This window comes from Rattus norvegicus, chromosome 7 (genome assembly GCF_021556685.1).
Source record: "Rattus norvegicus strain SHRSP/BbbUtx chromosome 7, alternate assembly SHRSP_T2T, whole genome shotgun sequence".
NCBI classification, from domain to species: domain Eukaryota; kingdom Metazoa; phylum Chordata; class Mammalia; order Rodentia; family Muridae; genus Rattus; species Rattus norvegicus.
Window position 1 is genome coordinate 97,599,111 of NC_141540.1, and position 14,687 is coordinate 97,613,797.

Consider the following 14,687-nt stretch of genomic DNA (forward strand, 5'->3'; position numbering starts at 1 on the left):
CTTTCCAGAAAGATTCAGCTCACAGGTTTGTCTTGCTTTACTTCTTTCACTTTGAAATCAGGTGTTCAGTTGTTAGTTTCTTTTTGTTTGGCCTTGTCCAGAATATGTTACATTTAGATACTTAGATTTCTGTCTTAATTAGTGGATGATGGAAATGAGGCATGGTATACATGTACTATGAAATATTTATTACTTAGTTGTAAAGAAAAATGAATTTATGAAATTTGCACGGTAAATGGATGTATCTAGAAACAATTGCATTCAGTGAGGTAACAGGAACAATTGCATGTTCTCTGTCATCTGTACCTCCTAGCTCCACAGATATGATTATTGGCATGGAGGATGGCAGAAATCAGAAACATATAAGGGACCAAAGATGGTAAGATCAAGCTGGACTCGAGAAAGTAATAATAGGACACAGATCATTTTCAATTTAAAAGGCTACAGTCTAATTTCTTCTTCCCAGTTTTTTTAACTTTAGGAATGTCTTATATAGAACCAAACCAATGGATGGACAATGTAGGCGTCATGTTTATATGTTGCCATTGTCTCAGACTCTCTGAATGCAATGCCTTCAGTATCCAGACCCACTGGGGATTTTAGCAGTTATATCACTGCAGAGAAATGTCCTATATTGCGATGTGTCATCATCTATACAAGGTGACTCTGACCTTTATAATTATTTTTTAGAAAAATTTCAAATTTCTTGAGTTCTGGAATTCTCAGCTTAAGAATCATCTCTGCAGGAGCTGAAGGGCTTTGCAACCCATAGGAAGAACAACAATAGTAACCAACCAGATACACCAGATTTCCTAGGGACTAAATCACCAACCAAAGAGTACACAAGGAAGCACCCATGGCTCTAGCTGCATATGTAGCAGAGGATGACCTTGTCAGACATCAATGGGAGAAGAGGCCCTTGGTTCTGGGAAGGCTTGATGTCCCAATGCCAGGGCTGGGAGGCAGGAGTGGTTGGGTGAGAGGGGAAGCAGCCTCATAGAAGCAGAGGGAGGGAGGATGGGATAAGGGGTTTCCAGAGAGGAAACCAGGAAAGGGGATAACATTTGAAATATAAATAAATAAAATATCTAATAAAAATTATATATAAGAATCTCTGCAGAAAGGTCTGTCAGCAGCTTATAAGCATAAATTTATATTTTTGAAACTTTTTTATATCTTAACAATCATCTCAGACTAGTTTCTTTTGTCAAACATTTGCATGTCAGTGTACGTTGGTGGGCATTCACATGTGTTGTGGGCCATGTTTGTGGCCATGTGTGGCAGCATGTGGATGCCAAGGTTGCTGTCAAGAGTCTGCCTTAGGTGTACTCTACTTTATTCTTTGAGACAGGATATTTCAATTGAGCCCAAATCCAACTTGATATGTGGTTACTCTCTCTACTTTCCACAAGACAGAGCTAATAAACAAGTCACCATGCCCACATGGCTCCTACCTGAGTTCTGAGAATCTAAGCTCTTGCCATCATGTATATACAACAAATGGTTTATACAATGTGTCATCTCACCACACCCTGTAATAATTTTTTATTCATTAATGTACTTGCTTTTCGATATCATATTCATCAAATGGACTTCACAATTCATGAGGACACGGTGAATTTCTAAACTCTTATACATATAATGCCTACTTTTAATGTCATGATATAATACTGTTATCAATTCTTGAGCATTTATGATGCTCTGGAGATTCACCTATATACTTACACAGAACAACCAGTGAGAAGTAAGACTTTGTTCCTGTTTTGTAAGTAAGGAAAATAACAGAGGAATCAAAATCTTAAGTAACAAGCCTAAGTCATTTATTTTGACTGAGGACCAAAGAATGGGATGCACATTACTTAAGTCAGTTCTCTCAATTTTCTGTGACTATTCCATATTGACACACAGACACACGAATCTGGAATAAGATCTTAACTAATGCTTTAAGTTGATAAGGTTTAAGGCTGATAACTGGAATTTGTTCTAAATCAGTTACATAAAGTTATATAATAAAATTAATTTAGATATTCAAAAATACAATAATTATATTTTCAGCTAATGATTAAGTGTTGAGTGTGTTCATCAAAGTCAATATATCTTTTTTATTTTGATATATAATATATATAGATATATATACAGATATACATATATACATCTAATGTATACATATATATACACAAGTATACATATATACAGACATTTAATTTCTATATATATATGTATATATGTATATATGTATGTGTGTGTGTGTGTGTGTGTATGTGTATGTATTTGTCTGATGACAGCTAAGTGCTTGTGAGAAACTCCAAGGAAACAAGACAAGACCCTTGTAACCTCGGTTTCTTAAAAAAAAAAAAAACCACAGAACTATATTTGGAATGTGTTTTCCTGCTCATCCTAGGAGCAGCAGATAGGACTGAATTTACTGCAGCTGTTGTTATTCATATGCCCCTGTAGAGAAATACTTTTGCCACGTGTGGCTTGTCCTTGTGATTGGACACTTTACTCACACAATGATTCTAAACCATCATAGTATAAATTGTCTGATGTTCTGAATAAAGTTGACTATTGCATGAGACTTTGGTCTGGCTCAGTTTTTATCACTTCCATCCCAGGTCCATGCTGCCTCCTAGAACAACTAGTCAGTAACCAGGCCTCTGCCTCTAACATGTGGGATCCCCAAGGTTGAATCAGTCTTAGCAGGCTTGCTACCAAGCGCCTTTATCTACTGGGTCCTCTTAGCAGACCTTAATTGAATATCTTAATTGATAGCTCTCCCTATCATGTATTTAAGAGATCAAAACAGAGGACAGTTGTAAAGTTTCTCTGTCAGGTAAGAAATTGCACCCTCCATCAGAGGATTCAATAATAGTGTTGCAGGTTCCTGGCTAAGGGGGAAATAGTTAGATCAGCTCCTTAGACCCATCAAATATTCCATCCATACAGTGAGCCTTATACCCCACTGAGATATGGGGGCTATTTAACACCTCGCTAGTTGTGCCAATGAGATGATGAATAGGGAAGGTTTGGAAAGCATCATTTTCTGGGACTTGCCATCATTTTGCTCTTAGGCATATTGCAGCTACCATTATGTGGGTAAATCTGAGTAAGGGGAGACGTGGGATTTGTTGTATACAACGATTGAAACAACCACTAGACACGAGAGTGTCTATTCTGACCATGGGCCTTATTGAGCTGATGAGTGAAACCACAGTAGAGCTTTGTCACATCACAGAATTGCCATGAATAACATTTTAACACATGAACATTTTGTGGTAATTGGTGGAGTACTAATTAATGGGCATAATTTTTTGAGTACTAATTTTTTGCATAGCTACATTATTTAACACAGGTACATATTCTGTGCTATGGCTAAGGTAGAGAAGAAGCTGGCAAGCAAAAAGATAGAACAAGCAATTTGGATCAAGGTGCCTATTTATACATAACCAAAACATAACATATTTAAAGGAAGGTAAATATCAAATGCATCATGACTATACTCACTCTTACCTTATTTTCAGATACATATGATGAAATATGTTTCATTGTTTGTGTTTACCAAAACAAAAGATTCTTATAGAGGTCATTTTCCTCTATCATCCAAACACACAACCACATTTGTTTCATAAAACATCTTGAAAGACCAGTGATTAATTTTCATGCTAAAATTGTTTGGCAATGTTTGCTTTATTTAAACCATGGATATTAAGGAGTACCTCTGCACATCATTTGCTCCAGTCTTGTACTCATAAGACAGCTCTTAGAGTTGCAAATATTTGTTGTTACTTATTACTATAGATACAATCTATTTACTAAAGGGCAAACATCTCTAGGAAGAGTGTGGTGAGCTCATATATTTAAACATATGGTTGACTGTCATCAATCAAAAATAAATTAGATCTTTTTATCATAAAGCAAACAGAAGTCTATTTAAAATATACAATGCTTAATGAGTTATAGACCTCATATTTGTCATTGCACTGAAGAACACTTGCAGACAGTGAATGCCAGAATTCCTTCCTTTCAGGAAAGCTAGCCTAGTCTTTTTTTCTCTGGCCAAATAGCATATGCAAAGCACATGTGAGGAACACAGCTTTGGAGTCAGAAGAATTCTTGGTTTTTAGTGCTATAATTAACTATCCAAATTTTGTATGATAATTAGATATTTAAAGTATGTACAAAGAAATTTTCTTATCGCCAAGTAGTAGTTATTGCAAATACCAGCTGTAATTTGTGAGGCATCATTTAGCATACATGACATGGACTATTTCCTTCTTAAAGACACTCAGCAAAGTAAACACTTTAACTATCCCCACTTTAGATACATGTAAAGTAGGTTTTTGGTGAATTCTTCGAACTGATTGAAGTGCTAAATCTTTTGGTTTATTAAGTTATAACATTAAACAAATCTGACTCTGGCTCCTGGGCTTGGAATTCCTTTCTCATTTAAATTCTCTTCTCAAGACTGTTACTTCCAGTTGTGAACACATGGTTTGCCGAGGCCAGGCTCCAATAGACAGCTTTAATGGAGTGCCCACACAAAATGTCCTGGTTAATCTAAATAGGTCACAAAGGAAAACTAAACCCATAATGGATTTGTAAGTAGGATGGCAGGCTGGTTAGGATGGAAGAGAGTTAAAAGAGACAGAGGCCAATAATTAGAATGCATTTTCTACATTTATGAAATTGTCAAAAAGATAAAAAAATCAGTTTATACTACCTTCATTTCAGTTCTGTGGGAATCTTCCTTGTTCATGTACACAGTATAACAACAATAATATCACCTATAACAATAATGATACAGCAAGATCACACAGGCAGGAAATTAAATACTTGAAAGTATTTTAGGTATTAGTACTCATTCAACAAATAATTGTAAGCAGCTACTGCGCAAACAGCAATTGCCAGGCTGGTTTTCAAACAGCTCAACATTTTCATACAAACCCTGTGGATACAGCATGTGTGCTGAACGTCAGAACTGTTCTTTATGACACCCAAGTCAAAAAGTTAGCAACATATCCAAACTATTTTTGTTTTCTTTAATAACTCTGTCAATCATCTGTGAATGTATATAAATATTTTTGAATTAGTATATGCATCATCGTCCTGTACATCTGGGGTAACATGGGCCATATGTTTATTCTCAACTGACTTGTCGTTTTGATTTTGGATTGCAGTCTCAAGTTTCAAAGGTTGTTCATTATGCTGTGAGCTTGCGTGATTTCACATCACTGAGATTCCTCACAATGGCAGATGGTACCTACACACTTAACAATATCTTTCTAGGTCTTGGTCCTCACGTGTTCCTAATCTGAGGAATCACGATTTTTTTTTTGAGACTCTTTTTCAAAACATTAGGTGTTTTGTAGGTAATGCTAAACATCTGTCTGAAAGTGGAATAAAGAAAGGAAGCATGAGGATGTATTCAAGTATCCAGATGTTTGGCATTAGATAGCTAAGTTCCTAGTCCTCTTCAAGATAGTTACAGACTTAGAATATGTGTCTCTTCTGCCTTCCTTTCTCTGAGAGTACAAGAGCATAATAAGACTTGGGAATGATAAATCAGCATGTCCTGATGTCAGCACATCTGTAGAGGTGAAGGGATTCAGTTTTTGTCCTCTGGCTCTGAAACAGTAAGATGATTTCCCCCTAGTGACTTATAATGGCGGAGAAGGAAAATTGGGCTTCCAGAAAGGAAGCCTCCAAGAGTGCTTTGCAACCAGACAGGGGCCTTGCTGTTATTGTGGGTGTTGTAAAGTTAGGACATCCTGTGGTTTGGTATGGATTAGAGAAAGTGGTCAGGAAGAAATATTAAGGAAGTGCTCTCTAAAGTTTTTTTATCCCTCAAATGAGGCCATAATTGTCTAACTTGTAAATGGCCACAGTACTTCCGCAGTGTAGTGCATACGACATCTTACAAGATAAATTAGCTACAACATTTGGATAATGAGAGAAAAGGGCCATTATAATATTACACACAATGAGCAAAGTTCTGCAGTTTCTAATTAAGTGCCCAAGTCAGTTGTACAATGAACCATTTGTTGAGCTTCTAAAATATAATTTGCAATCTTTTAAAAATGACTCAGGGCCATACGGCAAACCAAAGACATTCATGCTGGGCACATGGATTGCATTATCATAGCTCAAGGCGCACTTGCCCCTACATCGGCTGGGCCTGACCACCTGGGACAAGTGGAAGCCGGACACCAGGTGGTTTGACAAGAGAGACACTTATTTGCCTTACCTGGCAGTGATCCAAGTGTCACCCTGACTAAAATTCCTAATATAGCTTAGCTCCTATGTGGGATATGGCACATTCTGACTTTGAAATGTTTGAGACACGGAGCGGGGAAAAATCCCAGTGGGGCCTACGCAGCTATGTATATTTTAATAAAGATTTCCAGGGTCAGGCTGTGGAATAACTACTTCCCAGGTTTTCCCTTCAAGAAGAGGTTTGAAACCCTACTCTGACATGGATATATAACTGAAGAACAGATAAACACATATTTTGATTGCTTTAATTATTCTAAGTTATTTAAATTTCTTTTCTTTTTTTCCTTTTAAATTTGGATCTGCCTGAAAACTTCTCTCGGAAACAAAAAATAATGGCTTAAAGGTCCACAAAAGCCTCAGGAGGCTGCTTGGACAGTTAACCTCTCTTACAAAACATTTTGATGAGTCATGTGTAAATGAATCAAGTATATTAAAGCCAAATATTTCTTGACAAACAAAAGCTTAATAAAAGGGGTTAAATGTTGGGAAAAGAAAAATGGAAGACTTCAGGGAAGAAACCATTCGTTTTGCTGATCACAAAATGATATTCTAATGTCTCCTAGAGAGAAGTGTTTTATGATACATGAATGCAACCGGTACTTGATTCTTCCAACATATTCAGTGATCCAGCACAGAATTTAGAGATAACATTTGGTTTAATTGTTCATACATATTTGTACAAAGAAACTTGAATGCTATAACAGCATATGGCACCACACGGTAAATGACACTTCCTATATTTGTGCCTCTCATGTTTACACAGAATGCTTCTGTGACTTGTGCTATAGTAATTAAAAACATAATCACCTGAGGACTTAAGGAGAGAGGGTTAAAGATCAGGAATGAAATTCTGCAAAAATGGTTAAAGGATGCTTAAAGTTAAATATAAGGACGCCACTGATTTACCGGTGCAGCAATGCACAATTAAGTCACCAGGAGAAAAATGATTGCAAGTACTATGAATCTGCATGATAATCTCAACTCACTAAAACATTCTGGGATCGTGGAAATGAAGTGGAAGATATACGTTTAGAAAATACGTTTAGATCGTGGTGTTGATTGGGGACAGTTAATTAAGCTCGGATAAATTGTGATGCAAAACAGAACAGAGAGGGCTTGTTTAAAACACCATGCTGGTTATAAGGAACTAGGAATAAAGGGTTAAGTGATGGGATGATACTCAAGGAAAATGCCAATGGAGGTGGGAAAATGGCCATAAACTCTGAGATGGAATAGTAAGACCCAAATAAAGGCAAAGGAAATTTCCATTGACAGCAACAGTAGTCATACCCATTGGAAACAATTAAATCTTCATAATCTGCAGACTTTGGGACAGAGTCGCAGTGCAGAAGCATAATTTCCATTTCTACCATTGTATATCTGCTATGTTTGAGTAAGCAGATAACTTGTGTGACCTTAGTTTCCCCAACTGTCAAATGGAAATAAAAGCATAAGTCTCAATAATTGGTTTTATACATAATAGTTTTGAAAAGAATACCTAGAACATAATGACCGTGGTACCTCTAGTGCAATGCAAAGAGAATATACATGGTCATTTATCTCTAAAGCCCTTTTGCTGGGTACAAAATAACTATGCTTACTAAATGTATGCTTCCCTAGCAATACGTACTTCCCTGACTTCTAGCTACCCTTTGAAATGACACCATATGATAGACACCATCACTGATATTCTCCAAAACAGTTTAAAGAGCTTGCAAACTTTTGTTCACAGAGCAAGACAGTCATGAAAGAGAGCAGCTGCACATGCGAAGTCCCATGTTCGAAACTTCTCAACACAGCTTTGTGCAAAGTCAGGTTTTCTTGATTTTCAAGAGAAATTTTTTATATGTTAAGGAAGAAACGGGACCAAGGTGGGTCAATGAGTGAGGTGCTAAACTGCTATCCTTCAAAGATATTTATTGTTGCAGAGAATAAAGAAGTGAGAAAGAAGTGAGCATCTAGAAGACATAGTGAAATCCTTAGTTGTTCTTCTATTACTGCCCAAAACTGTAAAGATGCTGGGTAAGCACAAATCAAGGGACATCTCCTTCAAACAAGTAAACTAAGGAAATAGTCCATAATTATGATTTGTTCTTAACCCCAAAGTCCTAAGTGAAAACTATCCCTTTCTGACATCATTAATGCTACATGGTTAAAAGAATGATATTCCTATCACTTTCTGTTGCATAAAAATGTGACAAGCAAATCAATTTTTCTTCTTTTCTCCTTCTGGCAAGTTCTTCTTTAACACGACTCAAGCACCATTTTAAATCTTTTTGACATAAACTACTGTTGCTTCCTAGAATGAGGAGAGAACATTTTGATGAGCATAGGAAAACTCAGCACTTCCTCACCTAAGGACTCAGGTACTCTGGGGGATCAATATGTGTACACTCATGTGTCCATGAGAGTTGTCAACATGGTGATACAGATCAAAGGCAATGTAAAGTGACTTAGAGAAGTTTTTACCACCTCATGACAAGAAGTTCCACTAGAACCTAGGTTAAACATGAACAGAAAAATGGAGTCAGAATCATCATGTGAATGGTGCCTTTTTGAGAAGCAAAGGCCAAATGACATCATGTTATGGTTTGGCTAGAGTTGGAAAAAAGAAAAATGGTGGAAAATTTGAGTGATCTCATGGTATACAGATGCCTGGGCATAATGACCACAAAAGAACTAGGACCTTAAAAGTGAGTGCCATGCTCATTTGTGAGTGGTTTTTCATTTCAAGAAAATGACAACATCCATCATATTAAATAAAGGATACTAAGTTGAATTTCACTGGGTTTTACTTTTGTCTGCATTTAATTAGTAAATGTGTTTACAGTTCATAGCTTAGAAAATTTGCATGCATAAGAAGTTGTAAGTAGATTTAGATTTCTACATATTTTAGCAATAGTCTAGTGAAATCATTTTAAAAAACACTGGTATTAAAACAGTCTGCTTTAAGAGAGATGTATCTATTACTTGGATTTGGCAAACATTATCACTAAGGAATTAATCAAGACAACAAAGACTCCAATCCCTTGCTACTACAAATATGCCAGCTAGGGTGTGAGGCTTGACTTTTCTAAGGCTACATTTTCTTCTCTTATTCCATTTTTACTAAGCTAGATATGTACAAAGTAATGAAATCTATCTAGTAACATTTGTGTTCCAATTCATTCTCGGGAAGTGATATATACAACTAAGAAAACAGAAGCACTAAGAAATTGTTTAGTCACATACGGGGCAGAAATCTATATCAAAGTTCAGCTGACACAAACTGATTGTTTATTGGTCACAAATATACTCCCTGGGAGCCCTCAGGAAACTCTGGCCAGGGAAGTAGGGTAGGCTAACTCCACATGTTCACCAATTTCTTCTCTCTATCAAATCTAGTACTCCCTTCCTCAGCTGTGAAACAGTTGAACAGTTGTCCTCCCTTTTCCTCTGCTCCACCTTCAATAGATCACACAAATCTTATCCAAACTTTCTTCACACTCATCCTGTTAGTCTACTCCACAAATGGAGCAGGCATCCTTTTGGAACACAGCAGAGAAGCTTTCCAGAGAAGGAAGTAGGCCAATAAAACAGGTAGGAGAGCTTAAGATCATCACTCATTCTCTACTCCATACCCAATCCCCTCATTCATGCCCCCATGATCTCTCCTCACACACTACAACCAATCCCCAGGGACTAAGCAGATATTTGTGGAACACTCTGATTTCCTTCTTCCTGCAGATCCCTTCACATGCAATTCTTGCTCATCCCCATTCTCAATTGTCAGCTCCCAATACCCAGAAGCACATTTTTCCCAGAACACTCTTGTCAATGCATAGGTCATCCAGACAAACTAAATAGAAAAATGTTTGCACTAGCTGAAGTTATAAATCAAATGTACCTAACAGGGCTGGAGAGATGGCTCAGTGGTTAAGAGCACTGACTCTTCTTCCAGAGGTCCTGAGTTCAATTCCCAGCGACCACATGGTGGCTCACAACCATCTGTAATGAGATCTGATGCCCTCTTCTGGTGTGTCTGAAGATAGCAACAGTGTACTCATATATAATAAATACATAAAATAAATAAACCTTTAAAAAATGTACCTTACAGACATTTACATAATATTTCAACCAAGTACATAAGAATATAGCTTCTTTCAAAACCTTATGGAACGTTTTTCTAAAACTGACCAAATACTTGGACACAGGCAATACTTATTAGATGCAAGAAAATCGACATATCACTCTACAGCCTAAATGAGCATCGTGAATTATAGCTGAATATCAACAACAACAGAAACAACAGAAAATAGACAGACTTGTGGATACTGAACAACTAATTACTGAATCAAAATTAGGTCACAGAGATTAAGAGAGAAAATTTTTCTAGAATTAAATGAAAATGAATACAGAACGTACTTAAATTTTTGAACCACAATGAAGATATTTATTTTAATTCTATGAAAAGTGCCACATTTTAAGAATTGGAATCTCTCTACATGCCACTTGCCACTAGAAGTGGGCAGGAGAGTTCGTCCCAGGTCATGCGAGTTTGAGAGTGCTTTTTGTCCCTCACTGGTTGCGGTACTCATGAAAGCAGGCTCTACACCTTATCTTGGCAATTGATACTGGTGGCCGGTGAAGAGGTGAGCTGGCCCTGAGTATGTGAGCATGGAAGAGTTGGCCTGCAACTTGTCTGCCATGCAGTGGCATGAGCAGGGAAGAGATGACCTTCTTCTCGCCCACCTCACTTCCCTCTACCTACTGCACGTAGGAGAACTAGACCCAAGGTGAGAGCAGGAGAGCAGTCCCAGCCCCTCCCCAGCAGCAGCATGGAGATCTCTGCCCTGGCTAGGTGCGTGGGTTCAAGCAAAGGGAAGAGAATTCGGGCAAGGAGGAGGGACTACTTCGCCACTTCCTCTGCTGGTGCTGCTCCTTTCCTCCACTGCCACTTTGGTTGCTCAGGCCAAGCTGAGGCAGCAGGAGACTGATTAGTCAGCAAGGGGTGCAGGGGAGCTTCTGGCGGTGATTTCAAGAAAAAAGAAAGCTACAGTGTACTCATACAAGAGTTGCCTTGGTCATGGAATCAAAGCTACAAACTGTAAAGCTAAACGGTAAAGTTTAGATATAGAGGAAAAGACTGGTTGGGGTTGTCAGTAGAAGTCCCTGCTATAAGAAGTGGATTAGGATAGGAAGGGAAGTGGAGAGGAACAGGGAATAAAGAGGGAAGGAAATAATTAATTATGACACATTATGTGAGAAAAGAATCTATTTTCAATATGCAGGAAAATAAAATTGTTTACTCTCAAAGTCAGGTAGGATTGGCATATTGTGTATATGACGTGGAAAGATTAAGATGGCATCAAACTCATTAAGAATTAGTTTCGATGCAAGTCTGAAACTCTAAAATGATTTTTTTATATAGAAATGAAGAGGACAATTTAGTCTATGAACTCTCCTCGATTTTTCTGCTAAGTACAATAAAATTCAGAAAGCAAAGAGATAACCAGAAAAGTAAAATAAACACAAAAAATCAGAAAAAATAGGAAAAAAAACAGCAACAACAATATAACTCAAAAGGGAAAGCATGTTCTATGCACAACACCAGATTGAAAAACTCCAAGAGCAGAAGGTGACCAAGCTGGGAATTTCAAATTTTTCAAATTAGTCATAGGGATATCTAGGTTTATTTTCTCTTTACCAGATCTGAGTTCTTCAAATATCACTAGTCAAAACTCGCACAACCAGAAAATGGGATGAAATCGAAAACCTACTTTCAGTATACCACAAAAGAGAAGTATATTTCTTCTTGCTAGATTGCAGACGTCAGATAATACTCAGAGAAACCACGTGGCAGGGGATATTGCCACAGAAACCATGTGACCAAGTGTATCACCAGATAATTACATAGCAAAAGGCATCATCATTAGAATTATACAACAGCAAAAGTCTACAGCTTGGGACATAGTCTTTCCTTACATGTTCAGGAGTCCCACAAAGACAAATTCAAAATTATTCTTTGCTCCTCTGTTTTAGTTTACAAGCTGGAGGGAGCCTCAATGATACCAAATCAAAGAAGCAGACCAAAACAACATCCAAAGGTAATCCTATGGTATATGTCTATAACTGTAGCCCTTACTGATGAGACAAAGAACATTACATATGTGAGGACAGCCAGGGTCATTTAGATGGACCATGTCTCAAATTTTTCTGAACACACAAACAATCAAGCATGGAATGGCTGAAGGAATAACTCACTGGTGGGATTAATGCCAGTGAATGCTTAGTATATGACAGAACCTAGATTCAGTTCCCAGTGATGGGGAGAGGGTCTACTTTAGGATCTAACTGGGCAACTGAAACAGAATGAGTGAATGTTAAATAAGTATTTTAAATAGAGTCCACAGTCTGTTCATACAATGACCTAAGTATCCAAGAAATCACTCACTATATAATGATCCAGGAAAAAATTTTATTAAACAAAACACACAATCAAATAAAAATCAACAATAAAAGTGTCTAGGTTGACATTTTCTCACATGAATTTTAAAACAACAACCAAGAAATGTTTTGACAAGCATTTTCTAATCATCTTGAACAAATAAAAAAGACAGAAAATCTCAACAAACAAATGCATTATAAAAAGAGAACCAAATAAAAATTATGGAGCACAGAACTGTTCACCATAGTGTAAATCCCAAGAAACATCAAACAATATCACAATTAAACTCCTGCAAACTAAAAGCAATGGAAAAATATTGAAAGTAAACATACTGTTCATAGGGGAAGACTAAATCAGAGGATTTCTATTCTAAAAACAATAGAGCCTGAAGGAAAATGGCATATCTTGACACTTTTGAAAGAAAAAACATTTCATAAACTATGTGTTGTATATCAAAGGAAGAATATACTTTAGGATTGAAGATAAATAAAATCATTCTTCCTCTCAGGACATATAAATGATTTATTACTATTGGATCTATCTATAAATATTCAAAGCAATATTAACAAGGGAACAATAAATAACATAATTATGGAAAAATCTGGAATGAAGAAAAAGTGACAGAAATATCAGAAATGCATGTCTGGCCTGTCTCCATTTGTGCCCTTGAGCTAAGGCTGTCCTACAGCTCTCCATATCCAAATCTTGCATGGAAAGAGGTGGTCTCCCAGGAGTGTCCTCATTCCTAAGGACACAGGTGAGACCCCACTTTCTCTCCAATAACCAACCAAAGAGGGAACAATGTGGAGCACACAGGGCAGAGGAACAACAGAGCAACCTAGATCCTGACACTCTCCACCTTTGCCCAGAGCTAAGGCTTTCCCACAGACTTCTCTACCAAAATCCCACACTGAGAGAGGTGGTCTCCAAGAAGTGCTTTCACTCTTAAGATATAAAGCTCACAGCTCACATTAAGAGACAAATTCCAATCAGAGGCAGCAAGGCAAACTAACACCAGCAATAACCAAATGGCAAGAGGCAAGCACAAGAACCTAAGCAACAGAAAGCAAGGCCACTTGGCACCATCAGAATCTAGTTCTCTCAACACAGCAAGTCCTGGATACCCCAACACACCAGAAAAGCAAGATTAGTATTTAAAAACCAAATCTCATCATGATGATAGAGGACTTTCCGAAGGATATAAACAATTCCCTTAAAGAGATACAGGAGAACACAGGTTAACAGGTAGAAGCCCTTAAAGACAAAACACAAAAATCCCTTAAAGAATTATAGGAAAACACAAGAAAATAGGTGAATGAATAGAACAAAGCCATCCAGCATCTAAAAATGGAAATAGAAAAAATAAAGAAATCACAAAGGTAGACAACCCTGGAGATAAAAACTTAGGAGAGAGATCAGAAGTCATAGATAGAAGCATTACCACCAGAATAAAAGAGACAGTAGAGAGAATCTCAAGGGAAGAAGACCCCATAGAAAACATTGACACCATAGTCAAAGAAAATGCAAAGATGTCCTAACCCAAAACACCCAGGAAATCTGGATACAATGAGAAGACCAAACCTAAGGATAATAGGTACAGAAAAAATCGAAGATTCACAAGATAAAGGGTCAGTAAATAACTTTAACAAAATTATAGAAGAAAACTTCCCTAAGTGAAAGAAAGACATCCATGAACTACAAGAAGCCTACAAAACTTCAAAAAGATTGCACCAGAAAAGAAATTCCTCCTCTTACATCATTGTCAAAACATCAAATGTAAAAAAAAATGAATATTAAAAGCAGCAAGGAAAAAAGATCAAGTAACATACAAAGGCGACCTATCAGACATTGAACTACCTGAGGACCCAGCTATACCTCTCTTGGGCATATACCCAAAAGATGCCCCAACGTATAACAAAGACGCGTGCTCCACTATGTTCATAGCAGCCTTATTTATAATAGCCAGAAGCTGGAAAGAACCCAGATG

The 14,687-nt window shown here is 37.2% G+C and overlaps 1 long non-coding RNA gene across 1 annotated transcript in view; it reads right to left on the reverse strand.

Annotated features, from left to right (window-relative positions):
• The window catches only part of LOC134479730 (uncharacterized), a 300,591-nt gene that overhangs the window by 150,210 nt on the left and 135,694 nt on the right, over positions 1–14,687 (reverse strand). Inside the window, exon 2 of the long non-coding RNA XR_015625520.1 lies at positions 4,721–4,784. This is a non-coding gene — a long non-coding RNA (uncharacterized LOC134479730). The remainder of the gene's footprint in view (positions 1–4,720; positions 4,785–14,687) is intronic.